Source organism: Apteryx mantelli, chromosome 9 (genome assembly GCF_036417845.1).
Source record: "Apteryx mantelli isolate bAptMan1 chromosome 9, bAptMan1.hap1, whole genome shotgun sequence".
NCBI classification, from domain to species: Eukaryota; Metazoa; Chordata; class Aves; order Apterygiformes; family Apterygidae; genus Apteryx; species Apteryx mantelli.
Window position 1 is genome coordinate 6,904,187 of NC_089986.1, and position 24,491 is coordinate 6,928,677.

The window sequence follows — 24,491 nt, forward strand, 5'->3', positions numbered from 1 at the left end:
TATTGAAATAGTAAAAGTTTAACTTGAATCCCATCAGAAACCTGAGGGAAAGTATCTTACGAGAATAAAGACTGTCTTCACAGCCTTTATAATGATGTCTGATCTGAGATGCCACATCCCGACTGAATGGGCAGAGTTTCCACAGACCCCTCTCTGGAATTTTTTGCCAAATGGGACTAGATGGCTGAAGAGAATGACGACAGAATACAGAATTTAGAATTGGTTTGGATCCAGCCCCAGTCAACAGTGCCTAAATTGTTACTGTTTGATGGCTAAACAATTCCTGTTTGAAAGAAGTTAGTGGTTTCAGTCTGGTCCCAGTAGATCTGTATCTTGGGAATGACTGTCCTTGGTACATAATTCCAATAGTAAAGCCAAAGAAGGAGACAGAATGATCCCTTCATCCTGTTCCTCTGCAACAAGGACACATGGGAAGAGAGATGAGAGAGACCTGCGCTACTGCATTTCTGACTCAACTTGCTTCATGAAAAAACAAGATGTCACTACAAAAGATGAAAAATATACATCTTATTGAAAGCTCAGACTCAAAAAAACCCAGATGCATCAAAACAGAAAAGTTAAGTTCATGACTTTGGTCTGTATTTATTTGAATGATAGTTCAGGTTAGTCATTTTCCCCAAAGTAATTTGCACATCCCTGCTGTGTCACTACTTAAACTAGTTCTTGTCCCTTTCAGGGGCAGGAGACATTTCCTCTTGGTCTGATTAATGCTCTTCCTTGATCAGCTGGCTCAGGCAGTAAGCCATTAAAGAATGAGTTTTATCTGTTATTTATGTAGGGATTTTTGAGGAAAAGCAGTCCTTGCTTCACTCTCCTCTGTCCTCTTCCTTGTTTTTTAGAACATGTCCAGTTTCCACTGAACCATTTCGCAATTGCTGTTAATTATATCTGGTCCCTGAGTTTATCAGTACAGAGTGGCTGAATAAAAAGTGTTCTAAATGAAGAGTACACATTATTTTCAGATCTCCAATCTAGGATAGCTTTGCTGTATTTTATGTGCATCTGGCCAATTTTATGGTTTCAGGTGAGACTGGAAACCACATGAAAATCAAGTAAGTGGGCACATTTGTTCTCAAACTTGTCAAATGTGGTTATTGCAGATGAGCGTCTCTTTGAATTCTGCTCCAACAGTGAAACCAAAGTGAAGTAAGTGTGAATTGTAAAAGCTTTCACAGCTACAGAGAAATTTAAACTATCCACTCATAACAATGGCAGAGGACATTGCTCTACTTCTGTAGGGAATGAGACAGCATTCCAAATGCCCCTACGTCCAGAGTCTCTGTTTTGTTTCTTAAAATAAGAACATGCTTGGATCTAGCATTTTTGTTCTGGCCCATCTGATAGGAAAGCAACAAATCCACCTAATGTTTTTATTTCCTTCCTCTCCTTTATTTACCATAATTTTCTCTTCTTTAGGTTTGATTTTGTTTACTCTTCAGTTTAAGTTTTGCCTTTTATAATTTTCTAATTTGCATCAGTGATTTTTCCTTTCTATAACAACACTCTTGTCTTCACTACCTTCCTCTTTCCCTTTTTTCCATCCATTCCTTCACAAAACAGTCTATAGGATCAAGTAAAGGCTTTACCACCCTAGTGAATAATTAATCTCATCTGACTTGGTAACTCAATCCAGGATCATCAAAAAGTCTGCATGTTTTGGGTCACTAACAAAACAAAACATTCTGCTTTTAGATTTTATTCATTACAAAAGTTTTTGCAATTAAGGCTGAACAATACTCAGTGCTGGCTGACCATTTTACACTGAAAAATCTTTCCCATGGGAAAATGCTAATTTCTTATTTTCATAGGAATTATCTATTTCAGATAACTTTATTTTCATTTTTCTGTGTTTTGAACACTTAAAAATAGCTTAGTTGGGCAAAATGGTTTGATTTTACCGAACTTCTATGCCAAACCAATGTTTTTCAGTGTCAATTTCAACAACAAATGAAAAATCAAGATGCCCTAAAAGGAAAAATGTTTTTGTTGATGTTTTAATGGAAGTTAATGAAAATATACCTGAACTGTGTGAGACTTCAGAGAGTTTTCTAGCTTCTGAAAGGAAACCTTGCTTTTAAGGATAAAGTAAATCAACCACTGAAAAAAGCATGAGGAAAAATAACACTGAAGAAAATATATAGTGTCTAAGAGAACATGGAGCAGAAGACATGCCAGTGATAAGATTTTATTGAAGAAGGGTAGATAACCAAGGGACTAAGGCCCAATCAAAAGATCCTTCATAATATGGTTGCAATTTGTAGTGTGCATGAGGCAGAGTCCTATTTTAAGCTTCTCCTATAACCAGATTAAAGCTCTAGTCGTGATTCCCACATTGCTCAGATGCTACGCTGAGAGGTGAATTACCAGTGTGGTTCCTCATGGCTCTGTTCCAGAGCAAAAGGATAAACCCTTCTTCTTTTTGGCTGCAACAATTTAAGTATGTCAGAGTACTCCTTAATCTCTGAAAACGTATGCCTAATTCTTCTCCTTACTCCCAAACTCATAGACACATAGAAATGACCACACTGAGTCAGACCAAAGGTTCTTCTTCTGCAGCATCTTGTCTCTTAGAGCGACCAACAGCAGATGCCCAGGGAAGAAAGTACAGAAGGACGTACAGAGGGTACAGAGGCCCAGCCTCAAGCCATTCGGATGAGGGCCTCCCTGCTTCAGCGGTGGCAGTTCTCTGACAGTGAGAACCTAGGGGGGTATTCTTCTACTGTCACAACTGCAGAAGGCTCTAACTGTGCAGGAAGTAGGCTTGGTGGTTGCCCAAACTCTGATGTTCATGGCGTGATCCAAATATCTGGAAATAAATAATGATGCAGACATTTTCTGTTTTGCATGCTGTATAAAAACATAAGAGAGATGGGGTGAGAGGCAGACTGGTGATGTGCACAGGGTAGGTCAAAGGACGCAGGGCTCCTCGGCAATCTCTATCTGGCTGATTCAAGTCATGCAGGAGTAGGTCGGGACACCTGGGAGGGGATGGTGGCAGGCTCCCGGGCTGTAGCTGATGGCGAGGGAAATAAGAGGGTGGAGGTGGGGGAAGAGATGGGCTGGGAGGCAGAGGAGCCTCCCAGCAGGGGGGAGGACGGGGCAGGACGAGGGGGTGCTGGGGGCAGAAGGAAGGGGTGAGGCAGGAGCTCGGGGAGGCAGAAGGGAAGGACGCCGAAGCGAGGACAGAAAGGAGAAGTGGGAAACGGAGGCGGGGGAGGCAGAGAGCTCGTGTCTGCGTGGGGGCGAGAGGCAGGCGCGGCAGCGTTTCTCTCAGGGCTCTTCGGAAACACAGCGCCCAGGCGCCCTGACCGGGCCGCAGCCGGGGGCCGCCCCGGGCTACCCCCCACCCCCGGGCCCGCCTCAGTGCGGCTGGAGCGGGAAGCGGCGGCAGCGGCCCCAACGGCCGCCGCGGGGCGGGGCGGGGCGGCTCCTCCGCGCGCGCGGCGGCCGTTGGGAGGGAGGGGGGGGGGCGGGGGCAGCAGGGCCCGCGCGCGCCGCGCCGCCCGCCCGCCTCCCTCCCTCAGCCGTTTTTTTTCCCCCTTCTTTTTTTTCGCGGGAGCTTCTACTCCAGAGTGCGCGGTAGTGTGGGCCGGGCGCGAGTCCCCATGTGGTGCCGACATCACTGACATGGCGGAATCCCCACCAAGCCCGCCTGACCGCCGCTCCAGCTAGCCGCCGCTCGCCCGCCGCCCGCCGCGCCCGGGCTGGGCTCGCCTCGCCTCGCCTCGCCTCCCCGCGCCGCCCGCCAAGGTAAGGACGCCTCGCCCGCGGCGCCCCTCCGCCGCCGCGGCTGGGGGGGGGGGGAGCGGGAGCCCCCGCGGCGGGGCGGCCGGGGCGCCGCAGCCCCCCCGGGCCCCGCCGGCCCTTTTGTTCGGGGCCGCCGCCGCGGCGGTTGGCGGAAAGTTTCTCTCCCGGCCGCGCCTCGCTGCGCCGCGGGGCCGGCGGGTCTCCGTCCGCTGCCCGCCGAGGGGCGGCGGCGCCCGCCCCGCCGTTGCGCCGGGCCGGGGGGGTGCGGGGAAGGGCCGGGCCGGGCCGGGCGGCCGCCGGTGCCCGCGGCAGCCCCGGCGCTTCCTGTCAGCGCCGCCGCCGCTGCTGCTGCTGGCCGCCGCCGCCGCCGCTGGCCGCCGCCGTGCCGTGCCCCTCGCCCGCTGTGTGCTGCGGGCGCAATTTGAGATGGGGCGGAAAAATCTGCTCTCAGCTCGGCTGAGGATTGTGCTTTTGCGTGTCCCCCCCCGGGCTGGTAGTACGTATGTAGGTGTGGGGAGCAGCGGGGGAAGCTCTTTCCCTCCCCGGGGAGCCGCGGGTGCGAGCCCGGCGGGCTGGCGGCCCGTGCAGCCGCCCCGGGAGCTGCCCCGCTGCCCGGCTCGGGGCTGCGGCGCAGGTGGAGCAGCCAAGGCTTAACCAAGCCGCGCCGCGCCGGCAGAGCCGCCCGCGGCGCCTTCCCGGGGCGCCTGGATCCGGGGGGCACGGTGGAGAAAAAGCCCCAGCGGCGGAGACGCGCCAGCAGCTTCTCCTCGTCCCCTCTTGCCCGTAGCGCTTCCGCGGCTGGGACCGCTTGTGCGAAGGAAAACCCTGGAAACTTTTTTTTTATTTTGCTTGCCAGACACCTTTTTGAAATGGCATGCTACCAGGAGACAGAACGGGGTGTGGGGGGGGAACTTTATAAAGCCTAACCTCTCTTAGATTAAGGCTGCATCTGCATCCCTCCCTTCTTCCTCCCCCGCCCGCCCAGTTCTCAGAAATGTTCTGTTTAAATAAGGTTTTGGTGAAGGTAATGCGGCTTGGAATTTCATGTAATAAACCCTTTATCCCATCTGTATTTGTAGAATAAGGACGGGGGGGAACCCAAGGTTCTCTCACCCTGTTAATAATTTTGTGTTTCATTTGCGTTTCTTTGTCTGGGTGCCTAAAAGTACTTGCCTGCTTCCTTAAAGTGATAGTTACCCCTTCACAGATGGGGAAATGGAGATATGGAAAAGTTTGTTTCTTTTTTTTTTCTTCTCTTTTTTATTTATTTATTTTGTTATGAACTCAATGCAAGATTTTTAAGAACAGAATTCAGATTTCTCAGTTCCCTGTGCCCTGACCACATTTACTGTATCCCCTAACCATTTACCCTGCAGAGCCTAGAACTGAACAGAAGTAACTAATACATTTCCAAAAGGTGTTAAACCCGTCTAACTTGAGTTTAACAATGTGCGAGGTAATGGGATTTCAAACATGCCCATGTTTAAGGCTAGATCACTGTTTTCCAACCTTTTTGCAGCTGAGCTTGCTTAAAAAGGTTGGAATTTCCAGATCTTGCAGAGTGTCTTGGTGCTTGTGCTCATTTGGCAGAATAAACTGGGGCTCTGTGCCTCTGATGGGGAACCACTGGTCTGGGCATGGACACAACGTGTGTTTGGCTAGAAGCCCTTCTAGACAGAGAAATGCATCATTTCATAAACCTCAGGAATTGTAGATGGGCTGTCTCTTCATATTAAGAGCATCTTGCTTATCTCACCCAGTCCTTTTGTACCACCTGTATTTTTTTTTATCAGCAGTAAGAAGATATGCTACTGGTGTTACCAATAAGAAAATGGTTCTTGGCTGTGTTCCTTGGGTCACTTAGGGTCTTGCACAGAAGCAGTCTCTTGGTGCTCTTCTCCTAATCTTCAGCACTTCGTGCTTCCTTCTCATTAGTTTTAAAGCAGTTGTGCTTTGTGGTTATAACAGGACTCTGCTGTGGCAGAAGGATCTACTTCCCCAGAAGTGTCATACATTGTTCTTCCCCGTTTAGTGTCTTGTAGCTCATTTGTGGTCATAATGTAGCTCAGGGATGAGTCTGTATGGAAGTTTTTTTTACCATTGGAATTCATATGATTTGGGTTTGAGGTCACTGCTGGGACAGCAGTGAGATTTTTTCATACTGTGATCCTATAGTTGGCGAAAGTGTAAGAAGTGAATAAAGTTAGCATCCAATATGAGCTTGTATTCTATTATAGCTGAGAAGGCTGGACTTGTAACTTAATACTGCAAGCAGTGTATCTTTACTCTCAGCAAAGTTTGTAACTTCCAATCTGAAGTGCATTTATTATGGCACTTGTCTTCTATGTATGGTATTTGGTGGACCTAAAGAAGATTCTTGCACACTACCTCTTTCCTAGCATAGAATTTTCTTTTTTCTTTTTACTTTATAGATTCCACTAAGTGCTTGAAGGGGAGAGAGAGAGGGGCAGTAAGGGGAAATGTCTACAACTCATAAATTTGTGCAAGAAAATGCATACAAATTGTACAGCAAAAATCTGTATGTGTGTGGTTGCATTTGTGAACTTCCTAATTAGTTTAATTGGCTTTTCTCTCAAAAATGTAGGTCATCAGTCTGGTGAACACTAACACATAAGCAGAGTTTACAGTGTGAATAAATGTCTTCAGTATGAGGATCTTAATTCTTGCCAAATACCTATAATTACATAAAAGTTTCAGAACCCATAGATAGCTGAATAAAACAAATGACTTTCAACAGTACTTTTCTTCTCAATACAGTTAGCCACTCCTCTCAACAGAGCAGAAGTGTGAGGGGGAAAAAATGGGGTAATTCTTGAGAAATGGAAGGACTGGCAGTTCAGGCTGTCCTGGAAAAGAATCCCAGTCTCTCAACCAAGAATGCCTTGGTAGCAGGCATTAAGTCTGGAAATCAAGTGTACCAATATATCACAGTGGCTTTGTGGAACATGCTGCGAGTTATTAATGACTATTGTAAACAAATGTGACTTCAGTGTACAGTAAATAAAGTAATAGTAGAAGAAGCCAGCGGAAGCGTATGTAAATCTCGGCTGTGCAAGATGCCAGTGAGGCAGTTTCTCAAACCAGCAGCTAACTTGCGCATAGGTGATCTTTTCTGCACTGCTAAACAGCAGCAGTTGAGCAGTGGGGAATCCTTTAGAAAAAGGAATATCAAAAGTAATTTTGTTTACGGCCAAGGTTTAGTGTCACTGTGTGATCTGTCCCTGGAGATAGGAGGTATGTGGGAAGAGAGAAGTTCTTCAAACAACACAGTCGAAATAGGAGACGATAGATACACAACGGTAACAGGCCATCTACAGGCAGGAATGTTCGTATGTTTGAAAACAGATAACTCTTTAAACATTTTCCAGTTGAGATGTGGTGGTTAGCGTTTTTCCCAACTTAGTCCAAACACCTCTCTCTGCAAAATAAAAGTTGAAAGCCTGCTCTTATTGGACTACAGACAGCCAGAAAGAAGCACAAACTAATTAAATGTGATTTATTGTGGAATTTGTAACAGCACTGGAGAGGTTAGTTGCCTTTTGGAACATGCTGCTACAGATGTTAAATCTGTGCTCTGCTCTGGATGAAAAACTATAGTACTGTTTAGCAAGCTCACAAGGAAAGTATAGTCTCTGTTAATATTTTTGTTTAAAAATGGAATTTCCCTAAAGGTTCCAAGTAACGTGGTTTTGTAAGAGTATTCGTGTTGCTTTTGTTTGTGAAAGGATGGATTGACTCGTAGTATCAAAAGGTGTAGAGGTTAAAACAAACCACTTCTCAAGTGACATGCCTTCTGTATTTAATATAAAGAAAGGATTCATTAGAAGTAAACTGTGTTGTGAATAAAGCTTATTTCGTCTCTGAAATCCTCATATACTAAATAAATAGAAATAATAATATTAAAACAAGATTTGTGTCTGTGATATTTAAGTAGCAATATGCCAATTCAAGTACAGTGTTAGAAGATCATGCAGGTTTATTTAATATGCTTTTTAATTTGAATATAGGTAGTTCAGTATTCTAAAATACAGTGTTTCTGGTTGTTACAGTATGTCAGAACTTTGTCAGAACTGTGTGTACGCATATGTGGTATTAATGAAATATTCAGCTTATACTTGCAGGTAGAATACTGTTTACTTTTAATGCCACAAGGTCAAACACTGAATATCTTAAGTTTTGTTCAATGCTTTACCTGGTCTGCTCACTTGTGATTTGAATACAATGGGAATTTATCTCGGGTAACAACTGAAAAATTTTTTTCAGGATTTGCTCCTCACTGTGTGTGGGATGGAATTGATCATCTTCAGACAGATGTCAGATACAGCTAGAACTGGTTTAAGGGGCTTGGCTTAGCTTAGAAGCTGGAAGGATTATCAACTTGAATTACTGATTCTTTAAAAATAATTGCTGAATTTCATTTTCATTGTCATTATTGAATTACCAAATAAGCGAGAAACACCACAGTGGCTATACCATGTGTTACTGGTTTATGATAACTGCAGCCTGAGATGCACATACATGCCCTTCCTGTTTATCTCTGAATAACAGACAAAAAGGCAGCTACTACAGCAACAGCATAAGAAACATTCCTTATTTATATTTTCAGTTGTGACAGTTTATAATGGTGATATATACTGAAAGTTACCATTTGGATACTCTGTTTACTAAACTGGAGCTGTTTATAATGTTCTCTTATTCATGTAAGATGAAGCAACAAAAAATTCCTAAGTATTTAAGTGTAATTTTTTTTTTTTTAAGAGAGCAAAGATTGCAACTAAGACTGATAAGTGATACTTGCTTGTTGTGGAGACTGCTTCATAGTTTCTCGAGGGAAACTTGCTTCTCAGAATGACGAGAATTCAAGAGTGAATTCAAGAGGGAATCTGCGTGTGGGGTTTCTGCCACTATGGTCTAGATTTAGGATAACCTAAACAAAACTTGAATTCTCTGGGATTGCAGGTGATAGGCTTGTTTGCTTTCTCTACACTGAGTGTATCACTGTCCTGTGGCAGCAGTGCACAGCACATTCTTAGAGCATGCTTTATGTGTAACTCTTGTAACTGCCTTATATGTAATTATGAGCATTACTATTATTAGTTTCTTGCAAAGAAGTCTAATAATAGAATTCATATATATTTAAATATGTACTTCATGCTTTTAGAAACATTTCATATAGAATGTTTTTAAAAGAGAAAAAAGAAATTGCTCTCAAGAGGCTGTTAATAAAAACTTCAATAAGCAGCAGTTTTAGATGACCCTTACCAACCTGAAAGGTCCTCGGAATGTCGTGGACAGATTTCCTCATGCTTTTAATCCAGCTAGCAAAATTTCAAACATCTTCTGCTTAGTCTGTAGCTAGTTTTCTGGGCATAGTGCTATCGATTTTATATAGTTGCTCTCCGTTCCCCACTCATCCAGTAATAAAATGCTAAAATGTATAGTAATTTAAATCTATGTATTATCTTGTACCCCAAATATTTTTGTGAGAACTTCAGTCAAGCTGAACTCTGTAATGAAGTATGGTGTTTTTTGATTGTTTTTTTTGAACCTTAATAGCAGAAACAGCATGGGAGAGGGGAGTTGTTCTGACTTCTTTCAGGATCACTTTATCATTTTTCTGCTTTTAATATAACTTCAGTTAGCTGCTGGAATTTATTCCACATTTTAGATTGCCTTTACTGTGGAAGTATATGCCTATATAATGTGATGAGTGACTTTGTGCTTGATGGGCTGATGTAGGTATGTTATTGAGTACTATGCATTCTTTCTGCTGGTTATTTATTTACTGATGGGGTGTAATGCAACAGAGAAGAAAGACAACAACACTTGTTGATACGTGAGAGAGTTAAACAGGCTTCCTTCTGGTGAGTCTGATTTATTGCAGAATAATGCAATGTTAACTTACAGAAGAAAAGAGAATTGCTTTCAATGTGCATGGCAAAAAAAATGTTTCCCCTTATTGGAATAAATTAATAGAGCAGAAGTGACACAGCCAAAAGAACAAAGGTTCTGGATTCTGGATGTGTATGCCTAAACTTAAAAGCCTGAATACTGGCCTTTGTGTGTAAATACAGATAGAGGTGGTAAGGGTGAAGAGTAGAAACACAACTTGGGCTTGACTTATGTCATGAAACATGTTGCTGTACCTTGCAACTTGGCCTTTTGGCTTTCATTTTAAGTTTTAGCAGAGTCAGAAATAATAGCTTAGACTTAAAGAGGTGAAAAGCTAGAAAATATTAAAGTCCCATATCAAAAAGCAAATAAAGAAGATCCAAAATATGTTGCTTCTAAGTTTTGCATCTTTTTAAAGTAAATTTCATGATCTTTATGGTTGGACTCATGAATTTTGAATGCTTAATCTTGGTAATACTGAACTGGAAGTCGTCAATAAATGCTTTGTGATGCCCCTTTTTAAAGGGAAAGAGAATGAGTAATTTGAAAATAAAAGTACATGTGCTGTTTCTCAGTGGACTGTACATTACCTCTGCATTAATTACAACAGCTGAGTTACGCATGCCAGTTTGTAAATATATTTGGTTTGGTGTGCCAACCAAATATATTTGGGAGAATTTTATAAATCCTTCCAATTGTAGATTCTTTTAGGCTTGGTAGAAAAGACCTGATTCATAGGCAGTGTATCTGGTCTTGCTTTACATTTCAGGATGTAAACAGTCTTCCCTTCTTTTGTCCTTAAGCCATGGATGGACAGTGGTCAGAAACTGAAAGTACAGTTTACACTTGAGTCTGTGAAGTGATCCTGATGGCCTTGCTGTGTTCTCGCACCAGCTTCCTGCATTTCCTTGCATCAGTGCTCAGCTACAGTCTTGCCTGCCAGCCACCAAGCTCCCACTGGTGTTCTCGGCCTGTATGTTGCATGCCAGTGGAGCTCCTCTTCTGGTAAAGGAAGTCTGAAGGAAAGTCATCTTATGTTACCAGTAATACAGCTAAAACACTATACGTGTATATCTTTTTCACATTTGCCTATTATTCTTAATACTGTTGCAAGTTGCTCCAATCTAGGTAGGCAGGTTTAGAATTTTTAAAGCAAACACGCTTCCTTGAATAGAGATGCTGGTCTACAGAACTTCCTCCTTAATATATCCTCTGGCAGTTAACCTACATTTTGAAAGGGTCTCATTCAAAAAAAAAAAAAAAAAAAAAAAAAAAAAGAGAGAAATTGTAAAATCCGTTGTACACAAAGGGTTTTGATGTGTTGTGATGATGAGGAGACTGGTACTGCCTCTTTCGGGACCCAGAAAATCCTTCTTTCGTTCCTCTCCCTTTGTAGTCCTCCAAGCTCATGTTGTTAACAGTTTGAGGTAGACTAGATTGTAAGGTGTGACTGCCAGAAAACTACAGATTAAGCAAGTAAACATGACAGAGGCAATTTATTGATCTGTGAGAACTGTTGAATGTGTTTTCATCTGGAGATGTTGTCACTTATATAATATTCATCCTTTCCCCTCCCAGGTTGCACTTGGGTATAAGGGACTTACATTAGCCCAAGCAACAAGCAGTATGATATAGCCAAAATGATAACAGCTTTTAAAGTGTCATGTTTGTTGAGCCATGTTAAGCATCTTGCTGTCACCCAAATCACAACAGTTGTTGAGGCCCTTACTTGCCACAGTGGCTGTATTGGGTTGTATCTTTTTTTTCAAACTCTTCTGAAGAGTGATTTTTCCCAAAGTGGTCCCAACAGCAAAGTAATTGTTTTTCACAGCACTGACTTTTGTTTGGACCATCTATTTTGTCTTCTCTAAAACAGTTGCCTTATTGAGAGGACAGCTTGGTGGCTCACTGTGATTTTTCATAGCTATTTTTTTATAAATGTGTTTTAAATATTGAAGTGTTTACATGTGAATGAACTTTACTAAATGAAGCAACTGATGTGAACTGGGTAACTGTAGTATTGCTTTTCAGGTCAAAATAAGCCTTGGAAAATAAACATGCATAAACTGAACCATACAGCTAAAAAAAGGGAAAAAAATCCTGCTTTCACAACAAGATAATGCAAATTGGAATATACTTTTACGTGGTTCTTCTAGATCTATTTTAAACTATTTCAACTCAAAACAAATTTGAGACGCCATGAATTAATTGCATGTGCTCATTCTGCTCTTGTAGTAGAAGTGTAGTCAGGTTGCGAGATCAGATCAGTTTTGTTTTCTCCTGAGCTTTGATTGTGTATGTTTCTTTGGCTTGAACAGTAAAACGGTTAAGCTTGTTTTTCCCAGTTCTTAATCCACTTTACTTAACATGTATTAATATCCTGTTGTTCTGTCAGAAACTCCTAAAATTTCAAGGAAATGCTTTTATAGTCTATAGCCAGTAGATACCTTTTTATTAATCATATTAAAAATAGGAGAAAAGGGCAGAAGGTTTGCTGTCATTCTTCAACAAAATGCGCTGGTGTTCCTCCAACACACAATGCTGCCTTTAACTGGGGGTGCCTTGAAAGCTGTGGGTTTTAACAACAGTGAGAAACCTGTTCTTATTCAGTTGCACTAACTGAAGGAAGACAACAAGCTTTTTGAGCATGAGTTTCCACGGAGTCATCCCCTGAGTTCAGTAGGGGGGCACTGTTAGCTGTTGTCAAGTCTTCTGCATTGGCAGGTTGACTAGGAAATCTGTTTTCAAAGCCTGCCTTGGGAAGAGGAGGGTTACAAGTCTTTATTTTCTAATGCTGGAAAGTGTTAGAAGATATGGCTTCGCAAAGAAAAACAAATAGAACAACTGTTCCTTATTCTGTATTTTTAACAAATCTGCTTCTGCTAATGAGGTTTCTGCATTCATAGGCTCTTTTCAGTGTACCACTTGCCTATCATTTCATTAGCTAACCATGATTTCTAATACTAAGATACTGGGTTTGTTTAATTATATCTCAGGGTGATTTATATTCTTCTGTTGGCTGCACAGTGGTTGAAAAGTCATCCTTAGTAACACAGTGAGGTTATTTGTGTTGTACTCCAGACCAGAGACTCTGGGTGTAGTACTGAAAGTTTAAGAAGCAAAGGTCCTTCCTGAGCAGCTCGTATGATCTAACGAAAAGCATATCTGGCAATACAGGAAGTTGAGAAGAGGAGATGCAGAACACTTAGCTTGCTCTGATGTTTGCTCTCTGCTGGCTTTTTTTCTTCAGTATTTCAGATGTGGGCAACGACCGGGCTGCAGATTAGCTTTTGTGGCACTCTGTGCATTCCTCTCTGCCCTCTTCCCCTTTGCTTCATGTGTTTATTCCGCAATGGGTGTGACACGTGGCCTCTTCATGACTGCAGACACAGGCATGTATGTGCCAGGTTATTGGAGGAAATGTGTCCATCCACCTGCATGATGGGCGTGCACCCAGTCACGCAATGAAGGTGGCCATGTCTTGGCTCTGAAGTGAGTACCAATGACAAAGAAAGGCTGTGGTATATGGTCCTTAAGTACTTGCATAAGACTCCAAGTGGCCTCATTTGGCAGGACCATAGGGCACAGCTTTTAGATTGCATCACTGGTGATGGTACTTACCTACCAACCCTTGGTATGCAGCGAGAGAATCCATAGACATCTGTTAGAAGTGGGATTACAGAAATGGATCAGAAGCTTTTCTGCCTTGTTTGCTAAGGGTATTAATGTATGAAGAGTGATACAAAAGAAAATGAGAAATTAGGAATGTAGCAAAGTGGCTTCCTGTTTTTGAAAGTCATGTATAAGAGGTACTGCATTAAGACAGAGCTGGGTGCATTGGAAGGAGTGAAGTTGTGAATAGCTTTCAGACTAAAGACTGGAACTTTAATGTGGTGAAAAAGGCAGTGGTGAGAACAGTGTAACTGGTAAAAAGACAGTAATATCAGAAAAAAAAAAATATCTGATGGAAGATGTTAAGAGCCAAAGAAAGTGGGGTATTTCACTAATCATGGTGGTGCATGGCTGTAATCAGTAATCAGTATGGGCTGGCTGAATGGCAGCATGTCAGAGGAAAAATACATGAACAGAGATTTAATGAAGGAAGGAGGAGAAAAATTAGATGAGACAGAGGTGGAAAAACAGTTTAGTCTTGGAGAAGAACCTGGCAGTGGTCTCATTTGCTGGAAGGTTAGTGGTATATTATCTATGGGTAAGAGAAAGGGAAGGCAAAAAGCCTTAAAATCAAAATAAATTGTAACTTTCAGTCTGTTTAATTTGTCAGTCTGATAAAGAACAATGCTTTCACTATGTTTATGTGTTAAGAGCTGAGCATGTATACAATGCTTCCTCTTTTAATGAGTGATGTTATGTGGTTTTGGAGGAGGGGGCGAAAAAGGCATCAGTATTGCAAAGAATCCACAAAATAAATTGTGGAGCTTAGCGACATTTATGCTTCTGGATCAATGCAAAATGACTTGATAATTGAAAGAGTGATCCACCAATGACTGTATGCTCCATGACCCTGCATGCTTTCAGCTTTGTTCCGATATGCTCAAGCCTATTTTATACTGGCAGAAAATGTACTTTGGGTAGTTTGAGGATAAATGGTTGGTTAATTTTAGAGGGATTGAGTAACTATATTGATACAGGCATGATTCTGGATTGTTTGACATAGTGATTTTCTCACTGTGTCCAAACTAGAAATTATTGATTTAGATTACTATAGATGCTCTGCTCTGCTCTCAGATAATCCTTATGAAAGTAACTCTGTTCTCAGAATAAATAAAAGCCAAGCATAATTTTCTGAGTTATAGTATACTTCTGAGTTTCATGTATACTGGAAGAGGTAGGTAGCTCATACCTGTGTAGCTTTATTATGTAATTTTCTATTTGTGTTATCCTCGGGGTTTATTTGTTATAAAAACAAAACTCATTTTAGTTCATCAAAACCTCAAAAAAAATTAAGGGAAAACCAAAGTGACTTTATGTATCATATTCTGGTTAACTTCAGATATTGTGGAGGTAAGTGTCTTAAGTCTAGAAGTTATAACTATCCTATGGATTTAGCCACAGTGACATAAGTAATGTCTTGTTCAATCCTTCTTGCATAGTACTGTACTACACTCAGCAGTTACTGTGCTGGGATGGTAAATCAACAAAGTAGTAGCTAATGGCTTGTTCACTGGTGTTTTGGGGGGGGGGGTTGCTACTATGTAATATATTTCAATTTTGATTCATGACTAAGTGTAGAATCACACTCTTACAGGGGTTGGTATGGAATATGTGGGTTAGGTTATTGATAGTTGACCATAAGCTGTACACAGTAAGAAATTTTATGGGTCAAGAGAAGAGAGTCATTCTAGGGCTTTCAATGAAGCAAAACCTGCACAAAAACTTGATGTAAAGGAGGACAAAAGTGATCAGAATAGTTAACATTGCTCAGGCTTACATAAAATCAGCCTTAATAATTACGTCTTGTAAGTCAGCTTGTGGCCAAGTTAGCTTGTTAGATTCAGCTTTGCACATATTTATTTTTGCTACTCCATATGCTGCTTTAACGGATCTTTATTACTGCTGGTTAAGTTCATTGGTGCTTTTAATGACTGCTCAGAAGATAAACATCCTCCGTCTTTGACGACTTTAGACATGCAGAGCAAACTTGTTGTTACTCATTTGAAGTCCATTTGTCATGTGGATATGTATTGCAAGTGACAGCTGTTTTCAGCTCTGTACACCCATGACTGTTTGCCAGCGTTTCTGAAACTGAGAGAAATGCTCTTGCTACCCTATTTTATTTCATTAATTCTACAAGTTTTCCCGTGAACAATGTTTTATCTGTTATCTTTTACTATTTCCTCTCTCCACCAAGCAGAGCTGGATGGTCTTGTCTGGATTTTTAAGCTGCTTTGCTCAGTGGACAGGAAATGGTTATATTAGTGGAAATTGTGCAACCATACTAAGCAGGAGCAAGAAGCCCTATGCCTGACATAACCGAAAGGATCTCTGATCTCTTTCACAGCAGTAATCTCTTACTTCTGGACAAAAGCTGAGTCAGGTCATTCAGATATTTCTGTAACAATCTCTTTAACATACAAGATGGCTACACAGCGTTTTTGTGTGTCTGAACAGGTTCCTTCAGTGCATAGGTGAGAGCTGCTACGTTACTGTAAAGACCATATTTGTATCCATAAAGCATTGGAATTGGACATCAACAGTTTCACTTCCTTTTGGCATTCTTGATCCTGTAGTCCCACAGGATGATTGCTCTGAAAAGTAGCTGTAAAAAGGTTTTCAGTTTCTCAGACCATGTAGACTATTACAGTGTTTTCTCTAGTGGCAGATCTCGGACTTTAATCAGCTGTCTTAATATCTCTTCATTTGTCTGTTCTTTCCCTTCTTCCTTTCTTAGTTTTTTTTTTTTTTTTTTTTTTTAGTACAACCTATTCTTTTCAATGCATCCTGAATTGTTGGGGTAGTGTAAGGGGACAAAAGTGAGGTGGGTGAATGGTTCTAGTATACTCTGAAACTTGAAACTTAGAAGGTAGAAAATATGGAAGACTGAAGACACTGAAAATAAAAATGAAGGGAATAGTTTGCAAATAGTTTGAGCATATTATTTGTGTCCCTGCCATCACTTAAGATTCTCTGGTAATCTATAAATGTATTGAGTTTACTTGATCAGTGATAATACCACCTTTGAGCAAATTTGATGTATCCTCATTGCAAAAAGCAATAGGCTCTTATTGCAACTGTAAAACTGTGAGGATTGCTGGATAGAATATGAGGTGCTTTTTTCTGGCTGTAGGTTAGCAACGTGGCAGTTAGAAATCTGTCGTTTTACTTTGGGAGGGAAATGCAAAGCTTTGGCCCAGTGCCTGGACTAGCTCCAGATGGTCAAAAGAGATTTTGCACTCAAGTCAGAAAGTATATGGGGATGGCAGATCGGACCTGTCAGCCTTCCTCTTCTTCTGTCCCCAGGGGAGTTATTTTCCATTAATTATATAAAAAATGATTGTCTTGTTTGTACAGCTCAAAATTATGTATTGCTGTCCTGGCTCCGTTAGTGAGGCTTAATTATCTTCTGATGTTTTCCCCGGAAAGCCGTATGTGTGGTGCTGCTTCCAGGATCAGTCTCCTGCCTGGAACGCTTCTCGGGCCCTGGGTACCATTCATGAGCCAGCTCAGCTCAGCGCAGGGCAGCGAGCGACCCCGTCGGCTGTCTGCGTGCCTCATCGCATGACAAATGCAAGGCAATTTGAGGGAGCTATATTCAAAGTTTAGGCAATTTAAATGAGGAACCTCCAATAAGCTGCCACTTTATACATATATTTAAGAGTGCCGCACTGTTCTTTAGTGACTGTTTTTTGTTAGGTATATAAAATATTGTGTATCTTTAGTGTTTTTTTGCATATCCCTATTTTTCCTCAGAAGAGGCTTCTCATGCCACCAATTTGTGTGTTTTTGAAAAATACAAATGGATTTGGCTGATGGAAGTGAGGAAACAACCGAAACTAGTTCTCTTCAGTGATATACACAAGCAGTTGGGAGGAAGAAATGGAGAAATACTATTTATCTATTCTCTTCTATTTATATTAGGCAAAGATTTAACATGGTTGCTGTATGTGTGTGTGTTTTTTTTTTTTTTCTGCCAACATCTTTTCCGTACCTTTGTGTTCAGTATTATTATTATTATTAATATTGAGGGTTTTTGTTTTTAAAGCAGATTAAGAGACTTGCCATGCAACTACTTGTACTACTTGACCATAGAATATGTTCTGTTGGTGGTATAGCTATGAAAAATACAGACAATATCTGGAATGGGATTCTTTTTAAGAGATAAGAAAGAATTAGTGCTATTTTACCAGTCCTTGTGGGACTTCATTTGCGAAATATGTATATTTTGATCACCTATGTTTGAGAAAGATAAATTTGAAGTGGTAGAGTTGCAGAAGAGGGGCACAAGCATGAGTGGAAGTATAGAAAGCCTTTCTTATGAAAGGGGATGAAAAAACATTTGGCAGGAAAAAGTGCCAAGAAAGAATGATTACTATCTGTAAATCCATCAGGATGTAAACACTGCAAAGGCAGAAAGGATTGTTTAAGCTGAAAGCCGGTGTTAGCAGAAGAACAAATGGATGCAAGCTGGTCAATAATTACTTTTCTTTGCAGAATTTGATCAAATAGCTTAATCCAAAACCAGGCTAGCCTTCAAAATAGGAGGCACTTTATGGCAAGCAGAAAGATGTGTCTGGTTATAAGGTAGAGCTTTGAGCAAGTCTATAAAAGAGTATGTGGCATTAATATTGTTGCATATGAATAAACAGTATACAAGTGGAAGTCCAGCTTCAGTGAAGTGGGAGGACAGAAAGGGACCTTTTGTCCTTGAATATTGTGTAATGGAAACACTTTAAGCATTTATTACAACAGTGAATTTATACTGATCTCTATTTCAGTAAACCAAAAGTATGATTAAAAATTACTTTTTCAAGTTTTTATGCCAATAATCAGTTTTAATATTAAAACAGATAAGGTCTTAATGCCAAAGACTTCTTTGTTTAGATAACACAAGTCTGTCTTGCACAAATCTGCTGGTGAAGTGGGAACATGTCCTTCCCCAGTCAACCACAGACACGTACAACTGACTGCCTTCTCTGGGGACATTTGCTTATATAGGAAGGTGTGTATGTACAGAGCTGTGCAGTCTTGGTGCTGAAGCTTTGATATGGCTGTGATCATGGTGAAATTTCCTTCCTATATCCTGTTACTGGTATTTGTATCCTGGTAGAAAATCCTGATGTAACATAACTTCAGAAAAGAAGATAGGTAGCTTTCAAAGAGCTTTGAACACCAGGGGAGACAGCAAAGGTCTCTTCCAAGACTGTGAAAGCAGTGGATCACTCACTGGAGTAAAGCATGGAGGTTTGTATCCAAACTTTTGCTAATGATAACCCCTAGGAAGGGGCATGTTATCTCCAAGATGATTGCAAACTTCAAAATCAGAATACAAGATAAACTTTGTTTATGCATATTTTTTTCTTTTTAAAAGTAATAATCAGTATTTCACAAATGTGAGGTTAAATATTTAATGATCAAAATGTCTGAATTTATATTTGCTGGAAGGTGGAAGTTATTAGCCTGAAATACAGTGTTGAAGTTAAAAAAAAAAAAAAAAAAAAAAAGTGAAATAAACTTGTGAATAGGTGTGAAATGCTAAAGAAGGAAATATTCTTAGTGGTACAAGGAGAGAGAATCTAAATTGGGTCACCTGCAACTTCAGAAGTGATTGTGCAAACAACAAATTGCTTTTTATGTTTGCACCAGTACTCTGAAAAAGGAAAAACCAGCATGTAGTGAAGGTATTCTCTAGTTAATTGCTTGGTAGCTACTCCGAAATTGCTTTAATACTGGCCTGTGGTGTTCTCTTTTGCAGCAGAAATGCTTTTGTCAGGGAGCAGTTAATGTTTCTTGGAGAGAGGAGCAGGCAATGAGTGCTTGTGCATGCTTTCATCTGACTGTTTTCCTCTTACAACAAGGAGTCACAGGAACTTGTTGACAAAGCAGTTTTCTCTGATTGAACGGAGGTTTTGTTTTTCTGTTCCAAATAGTCAGGTTTTACTTTAAATGAGACAGTGTTGATGATATATCTAACTCTTGTGTGATGGGCTTTCATTTATGAGCTACTTGGGGAAAAATGTTTTAATTGTCTTTATGTTAATGCACAAGAACTGGGAGCTTGTTTTCATCCATCAGTGCTGGAGACTTAAAACAAAAGCCAAGCAAACTTCCAGATGGTGGCAGATTCTGGATATGAGCCACTAACAGACATAATTAAGTATGCCTGCCTCTCTACCATTAACCACTTACAAAACAGCTGTCTTCTTGTTTATAAGTGCAGACTTTGTCTTCCTTCATATTTGCTTAAGTGAAGAAGGTGAAACAGTACAGCATGGCAGAAATAGTACTGGTGGGATCATTAGGCACAACACTCTGGCTGAGACTCCTTGCCAGCTAAATAAGAATTAGCTTGCAGGTTCTCCTGCATTATAAAATGTCCAGCTGTTAACTTTTAAGGCTGTGTGAACGGGCAGCTCAGAATTAACATTGGTTTTAATATGAGCTGTATTGACAAAGGAACAATGGTTTCACAAACATATCCATACTTTCATTCTTTTGTCCCCTTTTTGGGGGGTTGGGTGTGCACTATCTGAAATCCTGTCACTAATTAAAAAATTACAATAAGCCAGTGCATTTAAAGTTTTAAAGAAAAAAAAGTCCGACTGGGGAGTTAATGAAACAACTGGAACGGCATCTAGCATTGTGGCTGCTCTTGCTCAATAATGGTTCACTTGGTGCTAACTATGTTGAAATTGCTTTTATTGTGTTGATGGGATTTTAACCCAGTATGGCAAGGGAGGAGTTAATCTGGGCACTAGAAATTTAGCCAGCTTCAGGAGATTAAGTGTTGGTGGGAGAGCAGGAAGGGAGGAGCTGGAAGAGCACAGCCTGGCAGCTGGGGAGGAGAAGAGGTGAGGCGGACAGAGGCTCCCTGCCCTGCGCACAGAGCTCTGGGGCGCGGGCAGGACATACCCTGCTAGATGAAATAATGCTGCTGAATTAAATAAGGCCTCAAACTCAAGCAGTGACAATGATCTGTGGTATTTTTTTAATGGCTACCTGTACACGTATGGTGGTCTAGCTGGATTTAATTTTGGTACCACCAACTATCTGCTAAGCATTTCCAAATTTAGAATGTTCTCTGTATGAAGAATTTGTAGTATACAGTTGTAACGTGGACCACCAAATAAACACTGTGAACTGAGGATTTTAATTACCGTTATTGGCTAGGACAGACTTTCAGTTCCATTAGTTAATCATTACCTAAATATTGGTGAATAATCAATATGATCATTACTTTGGTGTTGGTAGATACCAGAGCACTTATCAGAGAAGATGGATTTCATTATCCCTGTTTTACAGCTGAGAAAACACCAAGGTGAAATAACTGGGGATGCTTGTGTGTTAAGGCTGGACTGGGGATCTTATTAGTGGTCTGCATGTGTCTGAGGGTTTCCCTTTCTGAAATGAGACTTGACAAGCCTGCCTGAAGTGCCTGTATGTGGTTTCAAAGTACCTCTGAAAGTCTCTCCCAGCTGAGGAGTGCTGACACCTTCACGTGGCAAGAGGGCAATACTTACTTACCTCCCGTTTAGTATTTTGCATGCTATCTGCAGGAAATATTTATGAAAGACTAATGTGTTATGGTGAAGTGGGATGAAAACAGGTGTCACAAATGCCAACTAAGTTTTTGCACGCAAATAACTGTCAGCAGACAGTATAGCATATGCTTAATTTAGTAAGGTTTAGTTCTTTTATTTTTTAAAGGGGGAAAGCACTTAAAGTTTATGCAGTTATCTTGGCTTACCTGTAACTTACATTTCTGGCTAGTACATACAAAGTCATACTTTTTTGATTCAGAACCATCAGAAGAAGAAATACTGTTCACTTCCCTGGATTGCTCCTACCTACTCCAGTGACTAATCTTGTTTTGTTTTTAGTGTTGTGCCCAACTCTAATTTGCCTGGCTTCTGCTTCTGCTCGCTGGTTCTTATTGTTCTTTAATGTCTGATCCGTGCTGGCCCTGGGACAGGTATAAATAAATCTTGCATAGTGCTTAGAAATCCTGTTGGTATGCCTCACATCAAGCCATTTGGGTACGTCTGTGCCCAGAGCATGGTTGATTCCCGGGCAGTGTAATCAACCCACAAATTAATTCAGTCTGTTAGCTAGCCAGTTCTTAATCCATTTAAGATATTTCAGTTTGATTGTTCAGTGCTAAACTGGTTATCAGAATGCTGCATGGTACTAAGTCAAGCGCTGACTAAGGAATATACATATGCTAGCACAGCTATCCCTGTCAACCAAATGTGTCATCTTGTCAAAGAGTACAGTAGGATTTGTTTAACAGGACCTGTTTTAACATAGTACGACATTATTGATTATGTTCATATTTTTGAATTCTTTATCACTGGAATCCTACATTGCCTTTAGATTGTTTTGTCTGAAAGCTGTGTGCTACGAATGGCATGTCATTGCACTGGTCATCCTGCTGCCTTGGTAACTAATGGCATTGGATGAGCTTCTTCTGCCCTTCTTCCCACCGTATCTGTGTGCGTTGTCATTGAGAGTAGGCAGGGCATTTCCTCAGATGGTACTTTTGGTTGGAAGATCTTTGGATCTCTTTGGTCACTCAGGTAATTCATTCAGTTTGATACAAGTGCGTTTTTCTGCTTCTTTCCAAATGTTGAATGGAAGTACTTAACAAATGCTTTTTGGGCATTGTTAGCCATGTCTTTGCTTCTGTTTTGCAGTGGGTTTATACCACTATTAGATTTCACTCCTTCGTAGACTTCTTTCTTTAAATTTTTAAAGAGGGCTCACAATTGTAATGTACTTCAAAATTTTCTTTCCAGTCAGTTTTTCCTCTCAATCCTCATCGGTCTTGGGAAATTAACATTTTGTTGTTTTAAACATAAAGTGCATGTTATTAGCTCAAGTTAATTTTCCTCTTTTGTTGTTATTATTATTATTATTTGAAGATTTGATTGCTGTAGTGCTTCAGAAGCTCTCACAGGATGATTCTGACCAGTTCTCTGAAGATGAAACTTCCGGTTGTTGATTGTTTCATGTGCTGAAACTGAAGGATCCTGCAGCTCATCCTGGAAGCCATCTCCAAGCATGTGGAGGAAAAGAAGGTGATCAGGAGTAGTCAGCATGGCTTCCCCAAGGGGAAATCATGCCTAACCAATCTGATAGCCTTCTATGATGGAATGACTGGCTGGGTAGATGAGGGGAGAGCAGTGGATGTTGTCTACCTAGACTTCAGCAAGGCTTTTGACACTGTCTCCCATAGCATCCTCATAGACAAGCTCAGGAAGTGTGGGTTAGATGAGTGGACAGTGAGGTGGATTGAGAACTGGCTGAATGGCAGAGCTCAGAGAGTTGTGATCAGTGGCGCAGAGTCTAGTTGGAGGCCTGTAGCTAGCGGTGTCCCCCAGGGGTCAGTACTGGGTCCAGTCTTGTTCAACTTCTTCATCAATGACCTGGATGAAGGGACAGAGTGCACCCTCAGCAAGTTTGCTGATGATACTAAAACTGGGAGGAGTGGCTGATACGCCAGAGGGCTGTGCTGCCATTCAGAGAGACCTGGACAGGCTGGAGAGGTGGGCAGAGAGGAACCTCATGAAGTTCAACAAAGGGAAGTGCAGGGTCCTGCACCTGGGGAGGAATAACCCCATGCACCAGTACAGGTTGGGGGTTGACCTGCTGGAAAGCAGCTCTGCAGAGAAGGACCTGGGAGTGCTGGTGGACACCAAGCTAACCATGAGGCGGCAATGTGCCCTTGTGGCCAAGAAGGCCAATGGTATCCTGGGGTGCATCAGAAAGAGTGTTGCCAGCAGGTCGAGGGAGGTGATTCTCCCCCTCTACTCAGCCCTGGTGAGGCCACATCTGGAGTACTGCGTCCAGTTCTGGGCTCCCCGGTACAAGAGGGATGTGGCACTACTGGAGCAAGTCCAGCGAAGGGCCACAAAGATGATTAGGGGACTGGAGCATCTCTCTTCTGAGGAAAGGCTGAGAGAGCTGGGCCTGTTTAGCCTGGAGAAGAGAAGGCTGAGAGGAGATCTTATCAACGTGTACAAGTATCTGAAGGGAGGGTGTCGAGAGGATGGGACCAGACTCTTTTCAGTGGTGCCGAGCAACAGGACGCGAGGCAATGGGCACAAACTGAAACACAGACGCTTCCGTCTGAACATGAGGAAAAACTTTTTCACTGTGAGGGTGACAGAGCACTGGACCAGGTTGCCCCGAGAGGTGGTGGAGTCTCCTTCTCTGGAGATATTCAAAACGTGCCTGGATGCGATCCTGTGCAATGTGCTCTAGGTGACCCTGGTGGAGCAGGGGGGTTGGACTAGATGATCTCCAGAGGTCCCTTCCAACCTCAGCGATTCTGTGATTCTGTGAAGGATAGGAAAGCATTTTTTCTTAACGTGTCTTAAATATGTTGTATGCGTATGGTGTAGGGAATTTTTTTTTTTAAGTTATGTTTTGAATTCTGTGAATATAATCAAATAATTCTTTAGATACATTTTAGGCTGTGGGGGAAGGATACTGCTTTGTAAGTGCTTGACAGATTATCTCCTTTAACTAGTTATGCATCTTGATATTAAAGATGGAGGTGGTGTAACCCATCTCTGTACATCAGCAGCTAAAGTTCTGGAGATGCAGTTTGCAGTGCACATTCACGGCCTCATTAAACAGTTCCAGGTCAGTGTTGCTGCCTTGAAAGGTCAGTCCTACCTCCAACTCTGTTTGCTTATTCCTGTCACTTATGTTAGTGCAATGTGTCAATCTGCCTGAAAACTACCTTTGCAGAAAGATAATTCATAGACTAGTCCTGCTGTTGTTTAAATGCAAACTCTCTCTTGATAAGAGAGGCAGTAGCAGGAGATCAGGGTTATGACTGTGCCTTCTGGTAGTAGCCTTGTCTTAGGCTTGCTTGAACCTTTCCTGAAACTGTGCTCTCAAACAACTGATTTATTGTTTTTAAGCTAAGGTAACTCGAAGTTGTGACACTCTCCTCCTATACTGCTGTCATACATGCAAGGAGTGTCCAGGTGGGACACTGTGTGCTAAATGGACGTATTGACCTTCTAGCACTTTCCTGCTTTTCACTAATAAAATGACTTCCTAATTCCAAACCTGTTCCACAACTGAAATAATTACTTATGTGCTTTCCAGTGGAGGGGAGGAAT

The 24,491-nt window shown here is 41.6% G+C and overlaps 1 protein-coding gene across 1 annotated transcript in view; it reads left to right on the forward strand.

The window, feature by feature from the left end:
* Positions 1–3,579: 3,579 nt before the first annotated feature.
* Positions 3,580–24,491, forward strand: part of FNDC3B (fibronectin type III domain containing 3B) — a 225,358-nt gene continuing 204,446 nt past the window's right edge. The window contains exon 1 of the mRNA XM_067301623.1: positions 3,580–3,771. The gene's annotated coding sequence lies outside the window, so the exon portion shown is untranslated. The remainder of the gene's footprint in view (positions 3,772–24,491) is intronic.